This window comes from Cetorhinus maximus, chromosome 20 (assembly GCF_964194155.1).
Source record: "Cetorhinus maximus chromosome 20, sCetMax3.hap1.1, whole genome shotgun sequence".
Classification (NCBI taxonomy): Eukaryota; Metazoa; Chordata; class Chondrichthyes; order Lamniformes; family Cetorhinidae; genus Cetorhinus; species Cetorhinus maximus.
Genome location: NC_135898.1, coordinates 88,180,620 through 88,198,183, shown reverse-complemented (window position 1 = coordinate 88,198,183; position 17,564 = coordinate 88,180,620). Strand labels below are relative to the sequence as shown.

The 17,564-nt window shown below is 45.1% G+C and overlaps 1 protein-coding gene across 2 annotated transcripts in view; it reads right to left on the bottom strand.

Moving 5' to 3' along the window:
* The window catches only part of hpse2 (heparanase 2), a 342,759-nt gene that overhangs the window by 171,247 nt on the left and 153,948 nt on the right, over positions 1-17,564 (bottom strand). The gene's annotated exons all lie outside the window — the stretch shown is intronic.

Sequence of the window (17,564 nt, the reverse complement as noted above, 5' to 3'; positions counted from 1 at the left end):
TTTCATCATTAGTCTTTCTTGCATTTAGAATGTTTTGTTTTCCATTTTCCCTTTTCTTAAAGGTAGGTAAAGATTACGTGTAGTTTAAAAGCATGAAGCAAAGGAAAATAGCCAGAAGTTCTATTAGCACAGGGGAAGCTATATTAGACTTGGTATCGTGTAATGTGACAGGATTAATTAATGACCTCAGAGGGAAGACACCCCTAGGTAGCAGCGACCACAATATGATTGAATTTTACATCCAGTTTGAAAGGGAGAAGAGTGGGTCTAAGACTAGTATTTTAAACAAAATTAAGGGCAACTACGTGGGGATGAAAGCTGAGCTAGCCGATGTGAACTGGAATACTAGGCTAGGGGATAGATCAATAGAGAAGCAGTGGCAGACATTTAAGGGGATATTACAGAGTACTCAGAATAAGTATATTCCTACTGTAAAGAAAAATTCTAAGGGGAGGACCCACCATCCGTGGTTAACTATAGTTAAGGAAAGCATCAAACATTAGGAAAAAGCATACATTCCTGCAAAAAGAGACATGGATAAGATTTTCATCTTGCACTCATGAGGACACTCGCAAGAATACCAATATAAGGGGGAAAACAATTTATGCTGTATGTGAAGAGAATGCTGATTGGTTGACAAGTGGTGTTGCCATGGAGAATGCACCACTGATGGTGACTGACAGATAACTGCCAAGCATTGTTTGAAATTTAAACCAGGCAGTTTGAACCTGATTGGTCAAGGCATTGACCTGAGGAATGAGTCAATGAATGGCTGTCACTTATTTTGTTTAGCTGAAACAGGCGCAATATATGTACACGTTCTTTCTGTCTGCAAAGACCAGGGCCCTGTGTGTTAATATATGTAGCTGGGGTTAGGAAAGCAGATATAATTGAAGGAATGGCACAGCATTTAAAGTTAGAAGTAATGCCTGACACGAGTGAGTCACAGCTGGAGTTGGTGAGACTTCAGTTAGAAATGAAGACGCTTGAACTTTAACAACCAAAGGAAATGAAAAAACTTGAGCTAAAGGCAGGAGAAAAGGAAAGGGCAGAAAGAGAAAAAGAAAGGTCTTTTCAAAGGGGGCACGTAGAAAGGCAGGAGGGAGAAAGGAAGCTGGAACTGGAATTCCAGGCAAGAGAGAAGGATAAAGAAAGAGAGGAAATGGAAAAAGAGAAGGAAAGAGAAAGGGCATACAATCTTAAAAGGCTAGAAGTTAAATAAGAGACCTCAGATTCTGAGGAACGTTCTGATGATGAAAAAAACCTTTAACCTAGAACCCAGTGGGGAGATGTTTAAATTTGTACAAGCTCTTCCAAAAGTTTGAGAGAAAAGATGTTGAAGCACGCGTTATTTCATTTGAGAAGATAGCTAAACAGATGGAATTTCCACAGGAAAACTTGATATTGTTGTTACAATCCATGTTGGTGGGTAGAGCTTCGCTGTCAGAAGAAATGTTGGTGAATTATGATGTGGTAAAAAAGGCTATTTTGAGTGCATATGAGTTGGTTCCTGAGGCACACAGGCAGAAATTTAGGAATATGAGAAACCAGCCTGGGCAAACATATTGAGTTTGAAAAAGTAAAACAAAGTAATGTTGACCGGTGGACACGGGCATTAAAATTAATGACAACAAATACAGCTCTCAGAGAAGTAATTCTTTTGGAAGAATTTAAAGATTCAATTCCTTCAGTAGTGAGAACTCATGTGGAGGAACAGAGGGTTCAAAAGGTAAGACAAGCAGCAGAGAGAGCTGATGACTGTGAGTTTATTCACAGAGCTAAACCCTTTTTTTGTCACTCTTTCAAATCAGAAAAGGATAGAAAGTGGGAGTATGAAAAGAAGGTGGGTAGTCAGGGAAGAGACAGAGTAGATGGAAATTCCCAGGAAGTTTTTTCTCAGGATAAAAAGAAGATGCTGAGGGTAGAAGTGACATTCGAAAACGGAGTTGTTTTCACTGTAATAAAATTGGACACACGAAGTCAGGGTGCTGGAAATTACAGGGAAAATCTGTTGGAATTATTGAGGAGCAGAAAAGTTCTGGAAGTAAAAATACTGTTGGTTCTGGGCTTCAGGCATAGGAAAAACCAGTGGTCTGTGTGCAGATAAAACAGGAAGAATCAGTGATGGGTAAATAAGTGGAAATGTGTTCACAATTTACCCAAGAGAATTCGGAGGAGCAGGTTTCAGAAATGTTTAGAGGTTTTGTATGTGAAGGGAAAGTCTTTCTGGGTGTGTACAGGGTGGAGTAGGTAAAGATGTTAAAGTTTTAAGAGACACAGGGGCTAGTCAATCCTTAATGTTGTGGGATAGTGGCATTTGTTGTTCAGGGGGAGTATTGCAGGATAATAAGTGGGGTTCATGGAGATGCTAAACCTATTCCATTGTGGAAGGTAAATTTAAAGAATAAGTGGAAAACTGGTGAAGTGCCTGTTGGGGTGGTGGAAAAAATGCCCATTGCAGGGGTTCAATTTATTCTGGGTAACGATATAGCTGGATCACAAATGTGGGTGGTGCCTATGGTAGTTGAGCAGCCTGTAGGGTTGTCTTCAACAGAAGTGTTACAGGGAGAGAGCATCCTGGATTGTTTCCAGATTGTGTGATAACAGTATCACAGGCTCATAGGCTGAAACAAGAAAAACAGGAAGGACAGGCAGTTCAAAGGCAGGAAGAAGGTGTTGAAATCCAATCATATGACACTGTGTTTGAAACATTGTTCAGGAAGAAAGGCTATAAGACAATTCAGCTGAAGTGTTTAACTCAAGACAGTTAGCAAAGTTACAGAAAAAAAGATTTGCAAATACAACATTTATATCAGACAGCTTACTCAGAAACAGAGTTGTTATGTTATTACCTTAAGGGCAATAATTTATTGAGAAAATGGAGGCCGTATCCTGTTTCAGCAAATGAAAGCTGGAGGGAGGTACATCAGATTGTTATCCCATTAGGGTATAGAAATGAGATTCTGAGGATAGTTCATGAAATTCCAATGGAGGGACATTTAGAAATTAGAAAGTCACAGGTGAAGATACAGAAACATTTTTATTGGCCTGCATTGCATAGGGATGTAGTTAAATTCGGTAGAACATGTCACACATGTCAGGTGATAGGGAAACCACAAGCAGTGATTAAGCTGGCACCTTTAATTCCAATTCCAGCATTTTAAGAGCCTTTTACTAGGGTCATGATTGATTGTGTAGGTCCGTTCCCTAAGACTAAAAGTGAAAATCAGTATTTACCGACAATAATGGATGTGTCTACCAGATTTGCCAAAGCAATACCTTTGAGAAATATTACAACAAAGAAGATTGTGGAAGAGTTAACTCATTTTTTTACAAGACATGGTTTATCTAAGGAAATGCAATCAGATCAGAGTTCAAATTTTATGTCATAGCTGTTTAAGAAAGTAATGAACAGTTTGGGGATAAAACAATTTAAGTCAACAGCTTATCATCCTGAGTCACAAGGGGCTTTGGAAAGATGGCATCAAACGCTAAAAACTATGATGAGAGCGTACAGTCAGGATTATCCACAGGATTGGGGTAGGGGAATTCCATTCTTATTATTTACTATTAGGGATGCTCCTAATGCATCAACTCGTTTTAGTCCTTTCAAACTGGTTTATGGTCATGAAGTAAGGGGATCATTGAAGTTGATTTATGAGAAATTGGTGGGTCAAAATTCAGAAACTACTCTCCTGGATTACGTATCAAACTTCAGTGAGAGAGATTAGACAGAGCATGTGAGTTGGCTAGGGAACATTTAAAGATATCACAGCAAGTGATGAATGTGAAAGCAGACAGAAAAGCTACAACTCTGAATTTTTTTTTGCTGGAGAGAAAGTGCTAATCCTGTTACCAGTACTGGGGGACTCATTAAAGGCAAGGTTTAGTGGACTTTACAGGATTGAAAAGAAATTGAGTGAAGTAAATTATTTAATAAATATACAGATAGAAGAAAGAAGCAGGGGGTGTGTCATGTAAGTATGCTTAAAAAGTACTTTGGCAGGGAGGAGGACCAAAAGGAGTTGTTAGTGATAGTAGATAAAGAGCAAGAAGTAGAAATGTGGGATTCTGAAATTGATTTTCCTGCAATCAAATTGGTTAATGAGTGGGTACTTGAAAATTTAAATGTAACTTTGAGTTACCTTCCAGACAAGTGTCAAAGCGATTTGGAAAACCTATTGCAGTCACACAAAGCTTTTTGTGGAAATAAGTTGGGGAGGACAGATTTAGCTATACATGATGTGCCTGTAGAAGTGGCATTTTTGGTAAGACAATATTCTTATAGATTAAATCCGGCAAAGTTATCACAAGTACAGAAAGAAATTTATTTCATGCTTCAAAATGATATAATTGAGTCTAGTTGCAGTAACTGGAGTCCGGCTATTGTGCTGATACCGGAACCGGATGGAACACAAAGATTGTGTGTGGACTATCGAAAGGTGAATGTGGTGACAAAAGCGGATTCATATCTGATACCACAGGTGGAGGATTATATTGACAAAGTGGGACAATCAAAGTTTATCACAAAGATGGACGTGTTAAAAGGATATTGGCAAGTACCGTTATCGGAGAGAGCAAATAAGATATCGGCTTTTGTGATACTAAATGGACTATATCAGTTTAAAGTCATGGCATTTGGTATGAAGAATGCACCTGCGACATTTCAAAGACTGATGAACAAAGTAATTGCAGGTCTAAGCAATTGTGTTGTTTATATTGATGACTTAATAGTTTTCAGTCAGACTTGGGATGAGCATTTACCACAGCTGGAAGAATTATTTACTTAATTACAATAAGCTAATTTGGTGATGAACTTGGCTAAAAGTGAATTTGCAAAAGCACCAGTTACGTATCTAGGCCATACCATTGGGCATGGTAAAGTGGCTCCAAGAGATGTGAAAGTCAAAGCTATCGCGGATTTCCCAGTGCCTATAACAAAACGAGAAGTTTTGAGATTTCTGGGCATCAGTAGGTTTCATTGTAAATTTACAGCAAATTTTCGCAGTGGTTGCTCCACTGACTGAACTATTAAAAAAAACAAGAAGCTTCAATGGATGCAGGAGTGTCAGAAGGCATTTAATAGTTTGAAAACTGTATTAACTTTGACACCTGTTTTGATAGTACCCAATTACGCCAATCACAGAATCACAGAATCTCACAGTGCAGAATAGGACCAAGCCTTCTAGGTCGTGATTGACTGAAAGAAATTAAAGTAAATTGGTCTGAAAATTTCCAGCTGAGAGCTGGAGGACTGCAAGAGCTGCTAAAGAAATATGACAAGGTCTTTCAAGAGGAACTGGGGAAAATCAAGGGCCTGCAGGCTAAGATCTATGCTGACTCTGAAGCAACTCCTTGTTTTTCAAAAGCCAGGTCTGTGCATTATGCCCTGAGAGAGAAGGTTGACACCAAATTAAACCATTTAGAGAAGCTGGGTATTATTCAGCCAGTTCAAATTTTGGAATGGGCAGCACCCATGATCCCTGTCCTGAAATCGGATCAGACCATCTGTATCTGTGGGGATTATAAGTTAACATTAAACAAGGTTGCCAATTTGGACAAGTGCCTATCCCAGGATCAGGGATCTGTACGCCAAATTAGCAGGAGGGAGAACTTACACTAAATTAAATATGAGTCACGCATATCAGTGGCTGGAACTGGATGATACATCCAGAGGATTTGTAACCATAAACACACACAAAGGGTTGTATCAATATACACGCCTGCCTTTCAGGGTTTCTTCAGCCTGTGCGATTTTCCAAAGGATGATGGAGAGCTTGCTGCAAGGACTACCTCACTTCATGATCTACCTGGATGACATTCTAATAACTGGGTCTACAGAAAGAGAACACTTGCCTAGCTTGGAAGAAGTCTTAAAACAATTCTTGGAAGCAGGGGCGCGCTTGAAAAAGGAAAAGTGTACCTTTCAGGCAAGTGAAGTCGTCTACTTGGGCCACTGGGTGAATGCCCAAGGGTTACACCCAGTAGAAGAAAAAGTCAAAGCTATTAAGAAAGCACCTTCGCCTAAAAATATCTCTGAACTCAAGTCATTCTTGGGTATGGTAAATTGCTATGGTCAATTCCTACCCAACTTATCAATGGTCCTAGACGCTCTAGACTCATTATTAAAGAAAAACTAACGTTGGTCTTGGAAGTCACCTCAAGAAGAAGCCGCCTCAAAAGTTAAACAGCTCTTGCACTCTTCGAACTTATTGGTACACTACAACCCGACAAAAGAACTGATGCTAACTTGAGACACCTCCCCCAGTGGTGTGGAGGCTGTACTATCTCACAAGATGGACGACGGTTCAGAAAGGCAAATAGGCTTTGTATCCAGAACCTTCTCACAAATAGAGAAAGAAGGATTATTGATTATTTGTGGAGTTTAAAAATTCCATCATTATGTACATGGCTGACGCTTTACTATAGTATCTGATCACAAACCACTCTGGGGCCTGTTTAGCGAAGAATAGATGCTCCCTCCCATAGCTTCCGCAAGATTTCAAAGATGGGCTTTGATTTTATCAGCATATTTTTGTACTTTTATGCACAGACCAGGGATGTATATAGCCAATGCAAACCCCCTAAGTCGCCTTCCTTTGCAGGAGAGCATTGAACATGTTCCAACACCCCAAGAGGTCATATAACCAGTCTGCACAAGACAAATAAACTGGACGAGCCATGATCCAGCCTTGTCTAGAGTATGAGGCCAAGTGTTGAAAGGATGGTCCCAGGAACCAGTCCCCAAAGAATTGAAGCCATTCTTCACTCGAATGAATTAATTAAGTAGTCAGGATGGTATCCTATTATGGGGTGCACCAGTCATCGTTCCTTCACAAGGAAGGTAACCACTCCTAACTACATTGCATTGTGTGCATCCTGGAATTTCCAAAATGAAAATGCTTGCAAGGAGCTATATCTGGTGGCCAGGTATAGACGGCGATATAGAAAAAATAGTTAAACACTGTCTCCAGTTCCAGCAACTACAGGAGTTGCCTGTAGCAGCCCCACTGCACCCATGGGAATGGCCTGGTTGACCCTGGATGAGACTGCATACAGATTATGTAGGTCCATTTCTAGGCACCATGTTTCTACTAATAATTGATGCACATTCCAAATAGTTAGATATGTACGAAGTTAGATCGCCAATATCAGGGGCGACTATAGAAAGGTTACGCCAAAGTTTTTCTATGCATGGATTTCCAGGGATCATTATCTCAGACAACAGTACTGCATTTACTAGCACTGAACTTAAAAGATTCAAGAGCCTAAATGGTATCAAACACGTAAAGACAGCACCGTATCATCCATCTTCTAACGGACTAGCTGAGAGAGCAGTCTTTTAAACTTATAAAGTTGGGAGGAAAAAGTTATCAGGAGGATCAGTGGAGACTAAACTTTCACATTTCCTGTTTCACTATAGAACGAACCCCCCCATCCCGCACTCCCGCCCCTCCCCCCGCACTATTACAGGTTCAATACCTTCAGAATTACTTATGAAGTGCTGCCTTTGCACAAGATTAAGCCTGACTTCCCAATCTGGAGGGGAAGGTAGCAAACAGTCAAGGGAATCAAAAAGTGATTCATGATTTGCGTAGTCAAGAGTGAGAATTTACTGTCAGTGAAACAGTATTTGTACAAAATTTCGGTGATGGATCGAGTTGGTTACCTGGTAGAATAGTTTCTGTGATTGGACCGTTGTCGTACCATGTAGAAGTGAAGGGCCGGATCACCTGAAAACACGTGGATCATTTGAAAAGGAGGGAGATACCCCAACAAACCGAAGTTCCACCTGTAACCATTGTAGAACCTGTGGTCCCCATTGTGATCGATCAACCAAGGGTAAACATACTAGATGTCTCTGTCGGAGTGGATAACATTGAACTGCCTATGCCTAAGGAGGACCTGATGTTGCTGTGGTTCCAGATAATGAAGATTCAGTAAGAAAATTCTAAAGTTGTGGAGCTATGCAATTCGACCCGGATCGGGAAACCACCTGAGAGACTGAAATTGTAATTTCATAACCCATGAATAGATTTGTAATATCATGAATGGTTCTTGTAAATACAAATTGTAAAAAAAAATGTAAATGGGGAGGAATGTAGTAACTGTAGCTTTAAGGAATGTAGTGACTGTAGGTTTAAGACTTATTGTACTGTGTTGTATCATGTGGCAGTGTGAACGAATTAGCATGAAGCGTGGGGAACCTTGAGGGAGGAGTTTTTCTCTAGTTGTGGTTCTTGATGCAAGCATGTAACTGCTGCTGAAGCCCTGTAAATAAAGTTCACTGTTTCTTATGAGAAACCTGTCTGGAAAACCAAGTCCATACACACAGCAAGTGGCTAGGATCTGCAATTTACTGCCTGAAAAGGTGCGGCCAAAATAATGGTACTGCATTGGACCCAGAGCAAATTGGCCCATGAAACGATGGTTTGTAACGAATAAGAAGAAACTTTCTGATGTCCCCGTAATGAACTGGACGGTAATATTCACCAGACTGTTTAGGTTTGTCCTTTGAAAATCCTGTCCTCACCCTACCTGACCCATTAACAATTGAGTTGACTGTTCCCTCTTCCCCACTTTGAAAATCTCAGACTGTCCCAGAGGAGTCGGGATCCTGAGATGACCTCCGACCCTTCTGGCATTTGAAAATCTGGCCCCATGTGCCTAAAGAACACAGGCTCTGTAGTGTTGCCAATTCTGGTTCATCACATTGCTGTAGGTATTGTCACATGACTTTCCCACCTCCAACTACACCACGATTTGGTCGCCATTTTATTAGCACATCACCTTCCCGTGGCCAATTGGAAAGCGAGCGGTCTCTTCATCATCCGGTTGGATGATTGTTTCTCCATCTCCAACATTTTGATAACTAATAAAGTGATCAAAGGAAATGCAAATAAAAACATTTCTTTAAATGCTTGAATAATTTTGCTTCAGGATTACTCACAGCAGTGTCCCGGAGATTACTCTTTAATTCCTGGAGACTCCAGGCATTCCTGGAGGGTTGGCATCCCTACTATGTAGATCCCTGAAGTGAATGAGTCTAAATGTATTTAGATAGTGCGCACCACATCTGTACAGAGAACAATTCTTGCAAATATATTCTCTTTGCCTTTGACAATGCAATGTGTGATGTCATTGGGTGAGCTACACGTTCAGGTCACCCATCTGTATAGGTCAGCAATGAGGTTGCCAGATAGACTGGTCTGTATGTAACCACTTCGAACATTAGAGAAGGTCTAATGGGATGGATTTACTGGACATTTCCTACTAGAGTGGAGCCTTGTCCACCTGGAATCCATGCCATCAAATTATCAATGTGTTTAAATGCATTTAATAATGGGAATTCGGAAAGTCGACTCAGAGATAAACGCCACAGAGTCATAGGGCTGGATTTTCCAGCCCAGCCTGCCGCTGGGAATGTCCGGTCCTCCCGCTGCCAGGATTGTCCGGTCCCACCGAAAGTCAATGGACTTGGGCTGGGCGGCCGAATATCCTGCAGCGGGTCCCACCACGAGGGGGGCAGAAAACCCCGGCCATGCAATGGTCACAGCACAGGAGGATATTCGGCCCGTCCAGCCCATGTCATCTTTCCATTTGGCTGGCCCACCTCCCCTACCCTCTTACATAACCCTGCAAATGTTCTCCTTTCATATGTTTATCCAATTCTCTCATGAAAACCATGATTGAATCTTCCCTCTCCACCCTATCAGGCAGCACATTCCAGATCCTAGCCACTCACCATAAAACAGTTTTTCTTCATGTCGTCTTTGATTCTTTTGCCAATCACCTTAAACCCGTGTCCTCTGGTTCTTGATCCTTCTGCCAGTAGGAATAGCTTGTCTCTACCTGCTCTGTCTAGACCCCTCATGACTAACAAATCCCCTCTCAACCTCCCCTTCTCAGAGGAGAACAACTCCAGCTCGTCCAATCTATCCATGTACCTGAAGTCCCTCATTCTTGGAACCATTCTCATAAACCTTTTCTGCACCCTTTCTAAAGCCTTTACATTCTTCCTAAAGTGTGGCATCCAACTGAGATCAAACCTGTGTTTTATAAAGGCTTTTGCTCGCTTCCTTGCTTTTGTTCTCTATGGCTGGGATTTTCTGGTCATGCCTGCAGTGAGGGTTGTCACCAGAGGGACAGAGAATTTGATGGACCAGCCAAAGATCTGTTGGCTTCGGGAGGCTATTTTTAAAAATTCAACTTCATTCCGGCTCCTGCAAAATGGGAAATGCCGGGTTCGTGGCAGGACTTCGAATTTTCTTCACTATAACGAAAATCTGGGCCTAAATGTCACAGCCACTTTGGAGTTAGTTAGGGGTGTGGGGCGTGGTTGAGTGGTTGGGGGGAGGCAGTGGGGGCATGGGGTTGGTCAGGTGGGCAGGGGATGGGGGGGTTAGTCAGGAGATGGGGATATTTGGGGGGATGGGGTAATCAGGTGGTCAAGGGGGGTCGGGAGGTAGTTGGGGGGGTCGGGATAGTAGTCATGGGGGTGGGGGGGGGGTTCATCAGGGGCCAGGAGGGTAGTCTGGGGTGGGGGGGTTAGTCAGGTGGTCAGGGGGGGTCCAGAGGTTGGGGGGTGCATTAGTCGGGGGGGGTCCAGTGGGAGGTCAGGGTGGGGGTGGTGCCCCTATTATAGTTACCCAGAAGTTAGAACTGGTTTTAATCTTTCTAACTTTCCTTGGGTAACTATTCTGCTGAGTGAGTCGGAGCAGTCCGGAGTTTCCGGCTTCAAATCAGCATTTCGGAGGGTTTTAGATACAGAAGTTGAAACTTCCCAGCCAATTCCCATGTAGTCAGCACATGGGAACTTCCGAGGGGTCCCCCAGTGCATCTTCCGGGGTACCTCTGGGGTAGAACCCTCTGGAGAACAGAAGATACAGGCCATGTCTTGCTTCATTCTTCCTAACAAAATGTACCACTTTGCTCTTCTCTGCGTTAACTTGTACCCGCCATGTATCGCCCAATCCACCAGCCTGTTCACGTCCACTTGGAGTGTATCACAATCTTCCGCACAGTTCACAATACTTGTGAGATTTGTGTCATCTGACAATTCTGAAATTGTGCTCTGCATCCTCAAGTCTAAGTCATTAATATAGATCAAGAAAAGCAGTGGTCATGACCTGTGATTTTCGGATAAACATCTTGCACATTCACAGTCCTGTTTTGTCTTGCTTCTAGTGGCGTGATATCTGTCCCAGCACATTATAGAAACAATTCTAAAATATTACATCCATTTGTTACTTTCAAGGAGCTCAATTGGCTATTTCTGCTCTGAAATTTACAGTGGGCAGTGCACATGAGAACGATGAAACTACACACACTGCTTGCATATGGAGAAAGAATCATCAAGCGGGCACCTTCAGAAAGTTCACACCTGCCCCAAATTATAATACTTAGTTTGAAAATGGTGAACATTTCAACTCCACTGTGTTTAAGAACACAAGAAATAGGAGCAGGAACAAACCACAGAGCCTTTGGGCCTGCTTCTCCACTCAACAAAATCATGACTGATCTTCTGCCTGCTCTCTATCTCCCTTGATTCCCTGAGAGACCAAGTACCTGTCTCTCTCTCAACCTGAAATATACTCAACAATGGAGCATCCACAACCTTCTTGGGTAGAAAGTTCCAAAGAGTCAGTCGCTTTGATTGAAGTAATTTCTCCTCACCTCAGCCCATTATCCTGAGACATCCCTCTCCAACCCCGTGTTCTAGATTTCCCAGCCAAACCCCTTCAGAATCCGGTATGTTTTCAGGGATGTCACCTCTCATTCTCAAAACTAATTTACTCAGCCTCTCATCATCGGACCACTCTTTCATGCCAGCCTGGTGAACCTTCGCTGTATGGCCTCCAATGCAAGTGTATCCTTCCTTAAATATGGAGACCAAAACTGTGCGCAGTACTCTAGGTGTGGTTTCACCAAAGTCTTATACATTTTTTTATTCTTTGATGGGGTGTGGACTTCATTGGCAAGACCAGCATTTGTTGCCCATCACTAACTGCGCTCGGACTGAGTGACTTGCTCAGAGGGCAGGTCAGCGTCAACAACATTTCTGTGGATCCGGAGTCACATGTAGACCAGGCCAGGTAAGGACGGCAGATTTCCTTCCCTAAATGACATAAGTGAGCCTTATCAATTGAAATGTAGCAAGACTTTTTTTCCCTCTTGTACTCCAGTCCCCTTGCAAGGCCAACGTGCCATTTGTCTTCCTAATTGCTTGCTGTACTTGTAAGCTAACTTTCTGCGTTACTTGTATGAGTATACCCAAGTCTGTCTGGACATCGTCCTTTAAGAAATTTTGCACCTTTTAAAAATTATTCTGCTTTTCCATTTTTATGACCAAAGTGGACAACCTCACACTCGCTCACATTATACTCCATCTGCCACCTTGTTGCCCACTCATTTAAACCCTCCATGTTCAGGATTGTAGAATCCCGATACAGCTGTCTTCAAATTCGTTAATCCCAACAAACAGGGAGGGCTTTGGGATTTGAGGAAAGTTTTATTTAAGAGGCTCTGTTATTTATCTTTCAGTTTGTTGGCTCTAAAAAGCCTGACCTCGAGGACTGTGAGTGCAATGATCAGAGAGATGTTGGCCACTCTCACTAGCTGTGGGATTGTAACATCTTGACCCAGGAAAGCTCTAATTCTCATTAGATGGAATCTGTCTCCGTTCCTTTTTCAAATACTGGCTTCGACTACGCCAGCATGGAAACACGAAACCGCAGATTGACGGGAAGCAGTTTGCAGGGAGTTCACTGCACAACCTTTTAGTGACGGTAGTTGCTTAGAAGCAAAGCCAGGTATGTATGATCAGGCTGAACGGTTCAAGATCCGAACTGCTGGCACTTTCTCTGTGACTGGGGAGCTCACACAGTGCTCCTTCTGTATATTCTCACGCATCATCAGGTCGTAAAGAAGACCAGAGGTGTCAGAGCCTGAGAGTGCAACAGGGGTAACGGAACTTAACAACTTCTCCCCTCGGTATTTTCGCACAGTAATCCTGCTCTGCCCTGTTGCCAAAAACTGGGCTTCAGTAGTTTGTTCATGGGAGAAAGTGCCTCCTGAGTGTTCTAACCGCTACCGAGTTTCATTTTAGGAACGCAGTTGATTTTATCAGCACTGGGGATGAGGCACAAACACTTCTGTTCCCTTAAAAGAATTGTATCATTAACGGTTGATTATGACCCCGCCTGTTTCTAAATTACAAGACTGCTCATCCGACATCCAGCCCCGAATGAGCAGAAATTTCCTCCAATTAAATATTGGGAAGACAGGCGCCATTGACGGAATTTTCCGCTCCTGTTGGCAGCGGGTGTGTTTGGCGGCGTGAGCAGACAATATGGCGACACGGCCAAAACTCGGTTTTACGCCATCGTGAACCAGTTTGAGATCGTCCGCTCCGCCCATCAATGGCGGGTCCACTTCTCCCAGCTCCACCCGTCAATGGCCTGCCCACTTCTCCCAGCTCCGCCCGTCAATGGCCCGCCCACTTCTCCCAGCTCCGCCCGTCAATGGCGGGCCCACTTCTCCCAGCTCCACCCGTCAATGGCCCGCCCACTTCTCCCAGCTCCGCCCGTCAATGGCGGGCCCACTTCTCCCAGCTCCGCCCGTCAATGGTGGGCCCACTTCTCCCAGCTCCGCCCGTCAGGAACCTAGCTTCAATACTTTAGCTTCTCATTAGAAGCTCAGCTCACCGCAGTCATCCCCAAATCACGCCAACCTGTTCCCCAACTGTACATAAGCAACGTTCACCTGGTGAGCTGCATTTCGCTCAGGACTTTGAGGTCTGCTGCCCACCTTGCTTTGGGCAGCAGTTGCAGTCATCAGCGCCAGGATTCGCAGGCAGCACTACATCACTTTTAAGGAGTCTCACGGGCAGGTCTCTACCCACCAGACCAGCCTTAAGGTGGGGGCAGCTTTTCAACAACTGCAGGGCTAGGGCTGTACTGGGGAAAGGGGATATCCCAGGGTGTGTGTGGGGGGGGCACGTGCTGATCTGTGCAAGTGGCCTCAAGATGGTGAGGGATGAGGAGGCAGCCTCCAGAGGGGATGGAGATGCGAGGGTGTATGTGAGAGAGTGAGTGGTGATGTCCCTTGAGCTGGCAGTGAGTGAGATACTAGTGAATGTGTGATGGGCTTGTGAGTGTGTGAGTTTAAAGTGATGAGCAGGTTGCCTTACCCTGGTGACATGGGTGAGATCATTCTCTCTCTGCACTGGATAGCCAACCTCTTCAATGCCGCACTGGCACTGACCACCACTGCTACGGCCTCCCAAGCCAGAGCGGTGAGATTGCTGGTCCTCCTGCGGCCAGAGTGGGGGTAGAGGAAATCATGACAGCCTCCAAAAGGCATTCCAGTGATGGGCCACTGAACTCTCCTTGTCTTTCGGGGCCATGTCTTCACTGGAGCAGCCCTGGGCTGTAAGATTTGAGGACTGTGTGTGCGCGGCTGCAGTTTAGATATGGCACCCGGAGTGAGGGAACGGTGAGGCAATGGTGTGGCCAGCAGTTCAGAAGCCGCACGCCAGCGAGAGGGCGTGTTTCCTGTGGCTGCATAATTAATGAGGTGGGAAGCAATTGATATGGCGCGAAAACCCGGCATTGCGGCCAGTGGGTAAAACCTCACTTTTCACACCTGCTGCCGCACTTAGTGCAAATCTGGGATGATTCCACCCATTGTGTTTAGTCCCCTCGCAAACTCTGTTCCCTCGCTGCTGACTCCATCTCTCTCCCTGGCGATTGCCTGAAGCTGAACCAGACTGCCTACAACATTGGGATTAGGTCTGACCCTGGGATGAACTTCCTACCACACATCTGCACATTAACTAAGACCGCCTATTTCCACCACCAGGACATTGCCCGACTCCCCTGTGCTACAGCTTATCTACAGCTGAAACCCTCAGCCTCTAGGCTTGACTATCCCAACGCACTCTTGTCTGGCCTCCCGTGCTCTACCCTCACAAAGACGAGGTCAATCAGAAATCTAATGCCGTGTCCTAACTTGTACCAAGTCCCACTCGCCTATCCCCACCCCCGGTGCTCACTGATATGCAACACCTTGATTTTAAAATTCTTATCCCTGGTTTCAAATCCATGTTTTCAAATTCCTTCATGGTCTCATCTTTCCCAAACTCTGTAATTTCCTTCAGCCCCACAACGGCATTCCACCAATTCTGACATGCTGTGCATTCCTGATTTTAATCCCTCCACCAATGGTGGGCTGTGCCTCAGCTGCCTGGGCCCCAAGGAATTCCTTCCCTATATCCTTCCGTCTTCCTACCTCTCTTACCTCCTTTAAGACACTTCTTTAAACCTAGTTCTTTGGCCATATATGGCCTAATGTCTCCTCATGTGGCTCGGTGTCAAATTTTGTTGCAAAATGTTCTAGTAAAGCACCTTGAGACGCTTTATCATGATAAAGAATATTACCAGGGGGTGCAGCAGACACCTCACTCACCCCTCCCCGCCGTCACCGCTCCCCCTCACCCCACTCTGGAAGCAGAGTCGGCGTGGAGGCCCAGCTCACAGCCATAGCACGCTGCAGGTGGGCTAACCAGGGTCAGAGCGGGACTTCTGCCCCTCACTGGGGAGGAAGCCCCACCCTCGGGAGCAGCTGGCCAACTCAATTGGCTGGGAGCTCTATCAGCCCCAGCAGCGCCAAGAGAACATCAGTGGGCACTGCCAGGATGAGTAAGGACAAGCAGGCCCAAAGGATCCCGGAGACAGCCAAGTCTGGGGTGGTGGGGGGGAGTGGGAAGGGGGGGGGGGGGGGGGGGGGGTGAGTCTTCTGCACCACCCCTCCCCCACCCTCGATAATATTCCGCCCCACGACCTGTATCTTTAACATGATAAAACATCTCAAGGTGCTTCACTGGGACATTTTTACAACAAGGTTTGACACCAAGCCTCACGGGGAGACATTAGGCGACATCGAAGATTTAGGTTTAAAGGAGAGTCTTAACGGAGGAAAGAGAGGCAGAGAGGGATATAGGAAAGGAATTCCTTCGGGCCAAGGCAGCTGAGGGAGGGTTTCGGTAGGTTAGGGAGGGGTTGTGGGGGGGGGGGGGGGGGGGGTTGGCGAGGGGGTTTGGGGTGGTGGGTTTAAGGCAGCAGGCGGGTAGGAAGAAAGCAGGGTTCTCTCTCAAGGGGCCACCCCCACTCCCCGATCCACAAGGGCCAACCCCCGAATATGGAACCCCCCCACTTCTTCCTGCCCTTTGAAGAATTTTAAAAAAAAATCCTGCTGCCTATTCCCACCTGAGTGCCCAGGCATCCTGTTGTAAGGCGTGGGCAGTGTATTATCGGGGTCAGTTGGCTTGGGAACAAGCCTCATTGACCCTTGATTACTGAAATATGGCGGGTGGGTGGCTAATTTGAGTGTCCATCCATCAACCCCCCCAAACTCATATTATGGGGGTGAGCTGAGGGGTGGGCAGGAAAGTGGCGGGGTGGGCAAGAAAGTGGCGGGGTGGGCCCTATTTTACATGCCCACCCGCCCCCCAAATGCCAACAGCACACCTGGTGCGGGGGCACATCAAACGCAGCCTGTGGTTAGTGTTTTGACATCACTCAGGCACTGTCATAATGTACTGAATGTGAACATGAATGATATGGCACTACCATGGCCTCACTGTGGTCGGACTAACACTATCGTGGCAATGGGATGTCACTAGTTGGTTTGAAAATGCGCTAGCGTTGTTCTAAAGCCACGGAGCAGAGGAAGGTAGAACAACAATTTGCACTGATATAGCGTCTACAACGTAGTGAAACGTCCCAAGGTGCTTCACAGCAGCATTACCAGACAAAATGCGACTCCAATTCACATAAGGAAATATCAGGACTAAAAGCTTGGCGAAAGAGGTAGGTTTTAAGCAGCACCTTAAAGGTAAGAGGTGGAGAGGTTTAGGGAAAGAATTATAGAGTTTAGGGCCCAGGCGGTTGAAGGCAGAGCCACCAACGGCGGAGTGATTGAAACTGGGGAAGACACAGGGATATGGGGGGAGATAAGGGAAGTGAGTTTAGTTTTGGATTGCTTTTGCAAAGAGTTGGTTCAGATGTGAAGGGTTAAATGGTTTGTTTCATTACTATATTTGGCTTGTGGATGGCCTGGCAATGCAATGCTGCCTTTGGGGTTGGCTTTGTGCTGCAGTAGTGTAGCTGCGGCTGCATCTGGCCCTGCGCTGGTGCTCTGGCCGGCAGCTCTGGCAATGTGGTTGAACCCTCCTTGCCTTTGGTTTCGCAGCTGGCCTGACTCTCATCTGGAACTGCCATTGCTTTGACACTCCTCCACTATCGTACGTTGTCTTATCAGGAACTGTCTGCATTATTATTAACACAGATGAATGATTTTTGGCTTATGAGCCAAGGTACTGTGTCATACGAAACATGCTTATTTACTTAAGAATATTTATCCAGACAGCTCCTTGGGGTTAATCCCCCTGTTTGTGAAAAGGCCCCGATCCCAGTAACACAGATGCAAAAATACCATGTAAATGTCATCGGCAGTTACTAAAACCACAATAGCGTAAACCCACAGCTAGAACGCTGGCCCCT